At 30.0% G+C, this 13,245-nt stretch overlaps 1 protein-coding gene across 1 annotated transcript in view; it reads right to left on the bottom strand.

The window, feature by feature from the left end:
• The window catches only part of LOC142319961 (nose resistant to fluoxetine protein 6-like), a 73,219-nt gene that overhangs the window by 34,714 nt on the left and 25,260 nt on the right, over nucleotides 1-13,245 (bottom strand). The gene's annotated exons all lie outside the window — the stretch shown is intronic.

The raw sequence follows: 13,245 nt of genomic DNA, 5'->3' as shown, positions 1-13,245 counted from the left end.
AGTAATTAACTAATTATCCTTTATTTCCATGCCTTATTTTCTTTTTTTTAGTTCGATTTATTGTCGTTTTTAGTTCAGTTTATTTATTCTTTTTAATTTTGTGGCAGTAGTGTTTTTTAATTTTTATAATTGTTTTTAATATTTTTAAGACTTGCCTTTTATGTTTTTTTTTTGTAATTTAATATATGTAATTTAATAGGCACTGTTACGTGTGTATATATGTAACAGATTTGCTGAAACATCTGATTATTTAATATTAATTGAAAATTATAATTTAGAATCGTATTTTTTTTTGGATTTTCTAGTTTAATTTATGCTCAATTTTATTTAATTATTCTGGAATTTCTGTTTAATTGTATCTACATTAAATTTAACTACAGAGTGACTGAAAAATAGAATCTCACAAGAACATATACACTGAGGCAAACATGTCCGATCTTTAATAAATTGCAGAAAATTCTTGTCTTTTAGTTCATCACTCCTTCTGGCGGTGACCTCATCTATTATATTTTATGCGGCCCCAGCCTGGGTTGAAGCTTTCTAGAAGAAGAAGAATGTGGATAAGATATCGGCGATCCAAAGGCGTATGGCGATTAGTGTGGCATCCTCCTGTAGAACTGTATCTAGGAGTGCTATTGAAGTGATTACAGGTATTCCACCAGTGAAACTGAGGGCTCAGATAGAACTTTTCTCGTGTTTACACGAGAGAACTCGTGTAAACAACGGCATGCCTAAGACTAAGCGTGCTAAACATGCCTTACAGGATGACTGGTAGGACGAGTGGAATGGCTCTGCAACGGAAATATGGATGAAGCGAATAATTCCGTGAGTACATGACTGGGTGCAGCGAGGCTTTAGGGAGGTGGGCTTCTACCTTTCCCAGCTTTTGACTGGACATGAGGATTTTGAAGCCTACTTCCATCGCTTTGGTAAGAAATATTCTAAAAAAAATGGTAAATTTCTTATTTTTTATTCTATGTATGTAACGTTCCTCAGATTTCTTCAAAAACTTTTCAAATTATTAATCATTTTAGGTTGTAAATACTACTCTGTTTTCACAGCTTCTCTCATCTTTTTAAATGTGATTAAAATGATTTAAAACAGAAAGTAATAAACGCTAAAAATACTTTTTTAGTCATTTATATTACTCTTATTTTAAAAAAATTATTATCTCCCTTATATTCATAATTAACTAAATCACAAAAATTTGATTCATTATCTTCTGTGAGCGTAAGTACAATATTTAGTATCTACGCCTCTAATTTTAGCCCAAAATATACAAGGATCTGAGCTGCAGCTTTATTTGAATGATTAACAATAGCAAAAACAATATATATTTATATATTATTATATATATTATATTATACGAGTATATACAGATTGTCTAAAACGTTTTGAGCCTTTGGTGGCCAAAATTGAGAACTCATTTATTGTTATTGAAAAATAATATTGAGACTATATATTCACCAGTTTCTTTCGATGACCGTCTGCCATTTTTCCAGCAACACCATAATCCCGTCGCTATAGAACTTCTGTGGTTTGCGGCCAAAAAATTGTGACACATGGTTTTTAAAGACCTCTTTTGAAACTAACTTAACATCATTGAGGGAGTTCTGCAGAGACCGAAACAAATGATAGTCTGATGGTGCTAGGTCCGGGTGGATGCATTAAAATCTTCCGCTCAAGTTTTCTCACTCTCTGACGGGTCGTTAAAGATGTTTGCCGTCTGGCGTTATCAGCGCGGTATACGACACCCTTTCTGTTGGCCAGTTCAGGTCGTTTCTTTTGAACTGTTAGCTGCAATCGCGCTAATCGTCGACGGTACAGGTTTGAGTCTAACGTTCTGCCTGGTAGCAGCAGTTCGTGATGCACAATGCCTTTTCAATCCCACCAAACGCACACCATAACCTTCCTGGGCGTCAGTCTTTGGCATAAACCAAAACGAAGCGTGGAGTTTCTCCTCGCTTCGATCACGATCTTTTTCGTACATTATTTTAGTAGGTGCTAAACGTTAAACATATGGTAGGTTAAGTGGTCGGTACAGTGATAGGTTACTATCCACTTTTTATCACTCGCGATCAATCACTTCAGAAACGACTCGACTTCGTTACGTTTCATTAGAGATTTGCAGATAGAAATTCATACGAGTAAATTTTTCTTGAATCAGATCATGCGGCACCCAAACGTCTATCTTCTTTTTGTATCCAGTTTTCTCAAAACGGTTTAACGATGTTTGGTGATGGATGTTTAGATCACTGGCGATGTCATGACTGCTTTTACATGCTTGCCTTTCTCGATTTTTGCCAGAATATGCTAAGCTATCTCGCGCGCAAAAAGCTCAAAATTATTTTTAGACTACCTACTATATGTATAGTAGTAAAATAGTAGTAGTAGTAGAAGTGTATATATATACACGTATATATATATAATAGTAGAGAAGGTATGGTCACTACCTACTATATATATCTTTTTTATTTAATTAATAAAATAATGTTAAGTCGTATTGACAGATTTTGTTATTTATTTAACGTTAAATTTTTTTGTCGGATTGATGAAAATGTTTTAAAACCCATTAACAGATTCTTTTAACTTTTTTAAAATACTCTGACAAGAACGTGCGCGCGCGCCCACAGACACATTGTAAGTGGAAGTATAAGTTGTTGGCTCGGTTTTCCGTTGAGTTTATCTAAAACGGGCTGTCAGATGTCTAAATAATAAGAATTGTAATACGTAATTAATCTTCTCTATTAAACACGCCACTTAACAATGGGATTTCATACGGTAGGAAGATATTTAGTAATAGAGGTTGTTCACATTATAATTATCTACAGTGATGAATTAAACTGCTAATGTACACTTAAAGAGTTTTTTCTTGATATTTAGAGTTGTGTCTACTCTGTCAATTAAAATAACGATCAGATATTACACTGCTTCTCATAAATGTTTAATCTTACTTTCCCGGCTGCAGCGATTCACGTTGCTATAATTATATCGGAAAAGTATGTAGATCGATTTTATAAGAATCTAAGAAAATTGGCCTTTATTAAGTTTTGTGCCTTAAGGAAACATTAAAAAAAAAAAAAATTAATAAATTGTTAATAATTTGAGAAAAGAATTTTATTTAAATGTTCCTAAGTTCAAAAAATCTATTTTTGGCCTTTTATCTGGTCTTATAACTCGACTTGATAGGCGGATTTTCTTCAAACTTGATAGACAGATACTACCTTCGAGTAGAAAATGTATTAGATTGCTTCAAAAATCGTAAAAAGTGGTGGATATATTGTGCCCGAAATAAAATATCAAATTTTATTGGGGCATTTCAGCAAAATATTTTCTTATAAAAGTTGAAGTTATTTTTATGATGATTATAAATTACCTAAAGTTTTTATTTAATATTCACCCCTGCCCAAAAAAAAGATTATATATTTTAATTTTTTTAGTTATATTTTACTTTCAATTTTACTAATTGGTCAATTTATTTATGTATCTATATTTTCTTCATCAAAAGTCCTTGAAACTAAAAAATTTTTTGCCCGTCCAACTCCAATAGTGTGTGGTAACAAAAATTTTTTTTTTTTTAATCTTTTAAAACTCTCGCGCGGGCCTACCCACTGAAACACCTCCCCTCTCTTCAACATGGGACGCCGGGCCCAGCTTATTGTATTGTATTTAAACAATTTAATTTTAAATATAAATTTTAGTAATATATCTCAAAAAAAAAGTCTTAATAAATCAAATGGGTATAGTTTTTAAAGTATATAATATTGTCGCGTGTTCGCGTTTCGACCAGATATTGAGAGACTAACATACTAAATATTTCTTATAAGTACAATTTATTTTTCTATATAAATAAATAAATAAATAAATAAATAAATAAATAAATAAATAAATAAATAAATAAATAAATAAATAAATAAATAAATAAATAAATAAATAAATAAATAAATAAATAAATAAATAAATAAATAAATAAATAAATAAATAAATAAATAAATAAATAAATAAATAAATAAATAAATAAATAAATAAATAAATAAATAAATAAATTAAATAAATTAAATAAATTAAATAAATTAAATAAATTAAATAAATTAAATAAATTAAATAAATTAAATAAATTAAATAAATTAAATAAATTAAATAAATTAAATAAATTAAATAAATAAATAAATAAATAAATAAATAAATAAATAAATAAATAAATAAATAAATAAATAAATAAATAAATAAATAAATAAATAAATAAATAAATAAATAAATAAATAAATAAATAAATAAATAAATAAATAAATAAATAAATAAATAAATAAATAAATAAATAAATAAATAAATAAATAAATAAATAAATAAATAAATAAATAAATAAATAAATAAATAAATAAATAAATAAATAAATAAATAAATAAATAAATAAATAAATAAATAAATAAATAAATAAATAAATAAATAAATAAATAAATAAATAAATAAATAAATAAATAAATAAATAAATAAATAAATAAATAAATAAATAAATAAATAAATAAATAAATAAATTAATTAATTAATTAATTAATTAATTAATTAATTAAATAAACATGCCGGCCTCCCTGGCGCGAGTGGTAGCGTCTCCGACTTTCATCCGGAGGTCTTGGGTGCAATCATCCACTGTCCACAATGGAATGCTCGTGACAATCAACTCGTCAAACTCGAGCTTGCGAAACTACTCTGTTATCGCTTGTTATCACGACTACGCCGAACACGGCCTCGCAGAACTACTGACTGTTATTCGCTGGTCCCTGGCAGTATTCCCTGGCCTGCAGAACCAGTATCCGCCTCACTCCTTTAAATGTTGAAGCATAATCATTTTCATCGACCGCGCCCTTATGTTTTACTGTAAATTATTATTCTGACCCGGTATCTCTTCTGGTTGAACAACACCTTTTGGAGAAGCCATTGTCTGTATTACAAAAACAAATTGTTAAATGGACCTATTAGTCTGAGAAAAGAATTTCTTTTAGTTCCTTCTGAATGCTTCTTTTCATTATTATTTTCTCTTTCTTACTTCTTAATTGGAAGAAATCCGTTACTCTGGTCCGTTATACCAGTCCTGTTACAGTATTAAAGAAATTTTTCAACTTGCTTTGGATTTTGTCTAAATCCAACGTTATAGAACAAAACTGCGGAATTCATATTTTAAGTTTGTTCTAAAATTTAATACAGATAAGTATTTTGTACAGATCTACAATAGTCGTTTCAGGTCTTAAAAAATGGAGAACGAGTTCTGAGAATAAAATTTGACTGACAGTTAGATTTTTCAACATTTAAATCTGGGTAAAGTAAAATTCGAGATCGCTCACCTTAGTAACGGAAACAGGTTTTCCGTTTTTAATTGTATGTTTTATGACTAGTACATCTGTAGCATGTAAATACCAGTTACATTACATCTCCCGAGATTGACGTTAAATCCATTTAATTCACTACCACGATGCTAGATATAATATTAAAATGACATGAGATCTTATAGTTTTGTCCAATAACACTATACAACTACATAACACTATATAACAACACTGGAAATCTGTTGATTAGTTCTTTCGTAAACTTTCGTACATAGTACAGGTTCCAAAATACTTTTGAGAGTTGTTTGAATATCTTTGATAGTTAATTTAGAATTATTTTTTGAATAGAACAGACTACTATTCCAAAACAGGACCGAATATTCTTTTAACTAAATTTGAATTCATATACTCATTGTAATTAATCCGAAATTTTATTTAATTTCGATATTCTGTTAAATTGTAGTAAACTAATATGGCATTATTTCCATTAAATCACGAACACTAGGATTCTATTTCATTTATTTTTTATTAAACTGGGTTTTAAAAATAATAAAGTACAATTGTACTTATAAGTATTGTAAGTAAGTAAGTATAAGTACGTAAGTATTGTATATTGATATTTATGTTTGTTCTATATTACAGAAGAATTCTTTTGAACTTCAGCAATGATTTTGACCATATTTTTGGGTAAGAACTATTTTCTCAGGATTTTACAGGTCATCTAAGTTTTCTGTAAGAGTTTACGACCGCTTTATCAATCACGAAAAAATTTGTATTTGTTCAGATGTAGGTATCACGCATACAGATATTGTTAACTGAGTGAAATAAAAATACTTAACCGTAAAACTACCCTGATTATCGTGCTTTTGTAAATCAATTATTTTTTTAAAAAATAAATAAGATTTTTATTTAAAGGTAAACCAGTTTAACTGCGTATTCATTTATGTTAAATTTCAGGTTTTACAAAGTAGATACTTTTCGTTTCTTTTTTAGTTATGTTTGACATGTATTAATAAATTGTAGTCATTTAACAATTTGTACGAAAATGAGACGTCAGCATTGTGTTTTTTTTTTAAATTTTATTACTCAGTTTGTTATTTAGACTTCATAATAGTGTACATCTGTAATACAGGATTACTGTTATAGAACAAATAAGTATACTAACAATTTATTGTTGCTGTATCATAACAATTATTATAATAATTATATTAATTTTTCTTCATAGAATTTCGCAGTTTCCCAGATTTGTTTTTTTTTTAAATGACATGTAAGAATGAACCCATATGATTATAGTTCTTTGGTTATTATGAATTAAGGGATTTCCTGACTAAATTGTAAGCACCGAGTGTGACAGCTAACCATTGTATGACAAATTTGTGTATGTTACTAGGAGCTATTTGTTACTAGGTGTTATTTGTGAGTTTTCTAGGAATTCATTATGATGATGATATGTTGTTGCAGTTATAAATATTAATTGAAGGATAATAATTATCTTTTGTTTTTTTCAGGATTTTAATCTAATTCCCGGAAGACAGGTAGGTACTTATCCAATTTCCTCTTCTTTTTGTATAATTTTAGTGATGGTATTGTTACGCCTGTAAAGTACGGAAGTACGTTGGGAGTACTGCATCCAAATAATTCTCTCTATTCACTTGTGAGTAGGGAACAGTATTAACGGTCCACTATTCACAGACAAGACCTTCTGTGAGGTGTGTTTCCTTAATCTTGTTACCTTGAAACGTGTGTTTATAGTATAGCGTGATCTGTGACAGATCATAATTTTACTACTACAGTATCATATGACGGACTAATTTTATTTGTATTTTACACGACTGCCAGAGTGTAATGTATTTTTGAGGTATATGTATGTATGTTTGTTCCACCGTAGCAGCTCATGGCTGAACCGATTTAGATGTATGACCCTGCGTTGGAATTCTTACGTTACGGGAAGTGTCATAGACTTATAAATATGTATATTTTGAGTTACCCTGATGAGCGCTCGCAGGCGAGTGCCCGCTAAGTGTATATATGTATGTATATATATATATATATATATATATATATACATATATAAGTGTATGTATACACACACATACTACTATAAAAAACTGACTTGAACACTGGAACTCTCGACTTTCAAATCAGCTGAATTGGGAAGACGCGTTCACCACTGTACTAAGGGGGTGGATTAAATTTAATGAATCTACATAAGATTATAGTAACTTAATGCAGTTAATCACCTTATTTTTAAATTTTATTTTGAGAATTATTCACCGAGTTAAACATTATTATTTTTTTAAATTACCTTAATTCTAAGCATATAAAATTTGTTGTAGAATAAATATAACAGACCTATTCTTGGACATGGAGGAACTCTATATAGGAAATATTCTTTTTTGGATGGTCTGTTTCTTTTAGCATTTTTAAAATCCTAATTTTAAGGTTTGTTATTTATTTGTAAGTTACTGTTATATCCAAATATTACTTGACTTTTATTTTATTAAAGCTGCGTAAAAAAAATAAGTAGCCTTAGTAGACTTAAATATACTTTACTATTTTTGTATATAATGTTAATGGTGTAGACATTTATTTATGAGATTAATTATTATCTCATAAATAAATGAGATAATTTTCTTTTAATTTTTTTTGGGAAGCTTTCTCTTTAAAATTTTTTCGCTGCTCCCAGTTATTAGGTGTTTTCAAATAAGAATTCTTGTACTTATTTTATATTGAAATCTTTTAAAAAAATATTCAAATTTCTTTTACAGTACAAAACTGCATTTCAATGTAAGTTATTTCAATAAACACAATATTATTTATGATATGCATTAAAAGCAATAAATAAGCTGTCTAAATATTTATTGTCTACAGCAATAAATAAGCTGTAGACAAAATGTACAAACTAAAATAGTTATAGTCTTTGAAACGTAATATAGCTAAATACAGTAACAAGAATGCAAAAAAAAAAATATTCAAAAACTCCTACATACAATAAGAGTCTTTAAAATTCAGTGAAAAATTATTTAAATTACAGGTACTGTAAATGTTTTTAGGTAAGTCAAATAAAACAATTAGATTAAACCGATACTGCACGGTTTCAGAAATATAAAACAAAAATATTTTTAGACTTACGTATTTTATTTTCAATTTCGTTACTTTATTCATAGTACACAATCAGCATAATAATGCATGACCTACAAGAGTAAGTTATGTGTGCTTTGAGTAACCATAAACACTTGATGACCTGTGGCCACTAGCTCCAATAATATTTTATTAGAAGTTGAAAATAAATGGCAACCCTAAAATATTAAATTATTTTACTGTTTCATATTGTTCAAGGTTGAAATTTCAGTTTACTATTGCCACAAAAAGTTAAGAGTGGTTATCCGATTTACTTAAGAATGCCGCACTGCATTTTGCTTCTACTGCTACTATTATTTTAGCACATTCAGTGCTGAGTACTTGCAGGCGCGTAGTCATGTATACATGCATCCTGCTGAACACACACACGTGTGGTTTTACAGTGAATTTCTATTTCTACTGGTGAGGATCAGCATGTTACTGTTAACTCGTTATCTTATGTCAAGCATCAGAAACATTTATGTATTGTTCGGTGCAGTTCGTTCGTAGTTACACTAAACTAATTTTTTGTTTAATTTTAAATTTTCGTAAGAGGAGTTTAATCACTTTTGTAAGAGGATGATAGATTTAGCTCTATAATAAACAGATTTATTTTATAAATTATCTGTATTTCAGTTTTTTTATTATTTCAGTTAGATTAGACAATTATGTTTTGCTTTAATTTTATAATTAAAGATACTTTTAAATCAATACTCTTTGGCGATTATTTATATCCTTTATAATAAAATGTACGTTGCACAGATACCTTTAATTTTATTATTATTCTTTTAAGTAAAACCGTTCAAATATACAATGTAATGTTTCATTATGTTTTTAAAACATAAATAGTAGTTACTTTACTTGTTTGTCAGATCTAAACTAAAAATTCAGAGAAATTCACATAAAAACTAATTTCAGGTGGTGCAAGTCAGATGATAGATGAAATCAGATGAATATAAACTGTAAATTAATCTAACTTGTGCAAAAGTAAAATAAAAAATTCTAAATCAGGTATCGATATATGGAATAAATTGAGAATTTATTGCACGTTAATTTAACACAGACTTTTTATGAGTAGAATCCGCAAACTTAGGTCTTTCTTTTTACATAAAACGAAGAAATAAACTATTTTTACCTAATTAAAAGATTAGAAAAATTAGTTAAAAATTAGTTATTGCCAGCATGAACAATTAAGAAATATTCTAATTCGCTCAACCACGCGCAATTGAGTATTTAGCACGGATGGTATAAATCCAATGATTTTTCGTTTCCCGTACGCACCACGCGCTAGCGCGTAGTCATGTTTTTCAGTTTTTTCAAACTTTTTATATTCCAAGATATTTATAAATGCTGATAACTATTATACTTAAATGAGTTAAAAACAAAAAAATAATTCAGCTCGGAGGGTTAATACATCGATGAAAAGTAAGCAGTGAATGTGTTAATTAGTTTTAATGGTAAATCATAATATCCAGATGGAGTACAGAGTTAACGGTACATCGGAGAAGATTTAAGATTTTTGACAATATTTTAGAGTAAAAGCTTTGTGCAATTAATATTGTAAACTAAATAATAGATATTATAAATTAAAGCAATATTAAGGTTCTAAATGAAGGAGTGGTTTGATGCGGAATATAAAGAGTTGATTGCGCAAAAGAATTGCGATCGAGTTATGATATTGTAAAGAGGGTCAAGAAAAAATACCGAAAGATGTAAAAAATGTGGAGGAATATGATGATTTTAGTAGGATTTATGATATCAAAAAATCTGCCTAACAATTAAAGTAATGAATACAGAGTTTCAAGCTAAAATTAGGGTCTGTAAAGAAAAAGAGGGAATATAATAAATGAAGAAGGAAAGATACTTGAAAGGTGGGCTTTGAGGATTTAAAACGATGGAGTCTCATAGCGGGTGAAAGAATGGAAAACAATGTACCAAATTACGAAAGTGAAAGTTAAAATATCTTCTTTTGCTGAGATTGAGAGTGCGGTTAGAAAACAGAGAAACGGCAGTGAATCAGGAAAGGATCTCAAAATGGCAGAAATGTAGAAGTATGGAGGTGGAAATATTTGGAAGTGGTTGTATAAATTAATTTATATGATCTGGTACAAAGAAGCAATACCAACGGATTGAAGGAAAGGGCTCATATATCCAATTCTCTAAAAAGGTGGTAAGAGGAACGATAACAATCACAAGGGTATTGTTACACTCTTCTAGATGTCTCTTATAAAATATTCTGTAGCATATCAACGAACAGAATAAATTCATATACAAAAGAAATTATTGAAGAATATCAATGCGGTTTTGGAACAGGGGAAGTACTACTGATCAGATCTTTGCTCTGAGACAGACAATGGAAAAGTGTTATGAATATGATATTGTGCTGCTTATACTGTTCATCGGTTTTAAGCAGACCTTTGATAAAGTAAATAGGATAAAAGTCCTGAATATCCTAGAAAGTTATGGAATACCTAGAAAACTCGTCAGATTAACACAACTGACATTATCAAGCAGCTTTTGAGGTAAGGAGAGTAGGAAGTATAATGTAGATTGGGAGACACTGTCGGCGCGCTCGTCAACTTTATTGTACAAAAGACAATGGAGAATTTTGATACCAGAGGAAATATTACTAATAGAATCCAGGTCATGCCGGATTAAATATTACAAATCTAGGAGAATTACCTGGCTGGACCATTTTGAAAGAATACCAGTATATCACACTTTTAAGAGTTGAAAGAGACCAGGGAGTTGGAATTCACGAATCAAGGCAGCGGCTAATGGCAAAGTGGCAGGAGTGGTGGAATGAGAATGGCCCTGGAGGTAGAACAAAGAGACTCATCCCCGATATTAAAAGCTGGATATATAGGAAGCATGGGGAAGTGAATTTTCACCTGTCACAATACTTTACAGGGGATGGCAACTTTAATTTTTACTTGCACAGAATCGGTAGAAGAGCATCGACGGAATGTGTGTATTGCGATCGCGAAGATGATGTTGAGCACACATTTACTGACTGCCATAAATGGAGAGAAAAATTAGTAGACATCGATCTATCATCTGATGGTAACGGCAAATTAATTAATCACATGTTGCAGAGTGAAGATGCCTGGAAGAGGGTTGATTCAGCTATTAAGAAAATATTAACGCAGAAAAATGAGGACGAGAGGAGATTGGGGTTCTGATCTTAGTATAGGGAAGGGCGGATAGCCCCAGTGGTGAGGACTGGCATGTTTGGATGAGCCACTGGGGACTCCAAGGGTTTTCTTGATAGGAAATATCAAAGAAAAGACCCAATCGTCACGTCAAGACAATCATGGTATGGCGTGGCGATATATATAGATGGGCATATCAATAGACTCAAAAGAACTGACCGGTGGGCCGACTTGCCATGCCGGACATACAGCCGGTAGGAAGGCCCATTTGAGTACAACAGGCACTCCCCTGGGTGGCGCAATACCAACCAGTCCGACCGGCCCAGGGGAGGAGAGTCAAAAAAAAAGAAAAAAAAGTATATCACAACAGAAACAAATTTTGGATGTAGAAATGAAGATACCAAGAAGAAGAGGTAGACCTAGAACTCGATGGCTGCAGGCTGTGACCGGAGGTTTGAGGAGCATTGGTGTTGTGAATAGGAGAGATTTGACGCAGATTACAGATAAAAGGAGACGAGTTGTAAAGGAGGCCAAGGTTCTCGTCAGACTGAAGAGCCATAAAAAAAAGTGTTGTATTTATATTTAAACAATTTTTGATATTTATAAAAAAATATAAAATATACTCGTATATATTTAAAAAGATTTCGTTTAGGCTTACAACAATAATTATATTTAAAATAAAACACTGAACAATAACCATTAGTTTTTTCAATACATTCATTAATGTTGATCTATAGATATTTATTTTATTAACACACCAGAATAATATATTATTACTAATAACATATTGTTAAAAAATAACATAATAACATATTATTAAAATAATCATAGTATGCTAAATTGCCTTAGGTAGATGGTTGATTAAAAAATAAATTTAGCTACATTTCCCAATATTTGGCCTTAAGATACGTGTTGTATATGTTGTTAGTACCACACTATCAATAGCGTATAATTTTTGAAAATTGATCTATCGCATAAATTAATTTCAACAGCAGCTATCCTTGAAGCATCTTTGAAACTATTTGTCGAAAGTGTTAACTGCCTAAAAGGCAATTTATTAGACAACCTTACACCCAGAATATTAGTAGTACTAAACATTTCAGAAACCTGCTCTACTGTAGATTATAAATACGTATATTACGTATATACGTAAATACGTATATTTCACAAATTTTGTGAAATATATTCAGACAGTTGGTTAATAATTTTACTTGATTATACTACAGCTTGAAAGAAACATAATTGTGTTTCTTTTTCTCCACGTTCTGAAAGCATTAGCAGTTGTATTTGTACACACTGAAAAAATTAACGATTAACACTGCAAAAAAACACATAGAAATGAATTGCCTGAATGATCATAATAAAAAGTGAGTTCTGGATAAATAGTTACAAATTTTTGATATAAGTAAATCCATCAGTCTTATAATAGCTGTAAAATATCTTTCAAAAATATTTATCTTTTTCCTCCGATCTCCGTGGTGGAATGGTAGCGTCTCGGTCTTCCATCCGGAGATCCCGGTCAGACATGGCATTTTTCATACGCAACAAAATTTCCATTTCATATTCCCACGCACAAGCTTCAAGCTTATATGGTGAATTAAATATATGACACGAGTCGCTAAAATGTTTCGAGACTCAGTAGCCGTTTGTGC

The sequence above is a fragment of the Lycorma delicatula genome, chromosome 2, assembly GCF_047948215.1.
Source record: "Lycorma delicatula isolate Av1 chromosome 2, ASM4794821v1, whole genome shotgun sequence".
NCBI classification, from domain to species: domain Eukaryota; kingdom Metazoa; phylum Arthropoda; class Insecta; order Hemiptera; family Fulgoridae; genus Lycorma; species Lycorma delicatula.
This window is presented reverse-complemented; position numbering and strand designations above follow the sequence as displayed.